General features: G+C 62.9%; 1 protein-coding gene across 1 annotated transcript in view; it reads left to right on the top strand.

Annotated features, from left to right (window-relative positions):
• LOC104082811 (neuroligin-3-like) overlaps window positions 1-431 on the top strand; it is a gene marked incomplete at its 3' end in the record, with an annotated part of 11,642 nt that overhangs the window by 10,804 nt on the left and 407 nt on the right. The window lies entirely within an intron of this gene.

The raw sequence follows: 431 nt of genomic DNA, 5'->3' as shown, positions 1-431 counted from the left end.
CCCCTAGGCTTCCGCAGTCATTCCTCCCCGGCCCTCGGGGTCCCATTCCCCATCCTCACTCCATGCCTCATGCTCTGTCCTCATCTGGATGTCATGCTCACTTCCCTGACACGCACACATGCACACACTGTCTGCCTCATCACCATGTCTGTGTCTGGGCACTGGGGTGCCATGGGTTCACATCCAGGCAGCTGGCAGGTTTCTGCCTTCCCAGAGGGATGGGAAGGAGGGGGCGGGAGAGTCAGACGTTGGAGCACCCACCAGTGCTCCCCCGCCTTCCAGGTCCTGCACACCTCCATCCCTGCCCCCCCGCAATGCCAGCTTCCAGGATTCCCGGAGCCGAGGGCTTGGGTCCAGCTAAAGACAGGACACGGGGCTGCATCCCGGGGCTGGACTCTGCAACTCCCATGCGCAATGGAGGTGCCACTGGT

The sequence above is a fragment of the Fulmarus glacialis genome, unplaced genomic scaffold (genome assembly GCF_000690835.1).
Source record: "Fulmarus glacialis isolate BGI_N327 unplaced genomic scaffold, ASM69083v1 scaffold23429, whole genome shotgun sequence".
Classification (NCBI taxonomy): Eukaryota; Metazoa; Chordata; class Aves; order Procellariiformes; family Procellariidae; genus Fulmarus; species Fulmarus glacialis.
The sequence above is the reverse complement of the archived record's forward strand: the minus strand, read 5'-3'. Positions and strand labels throughout refer to the sequence as shown.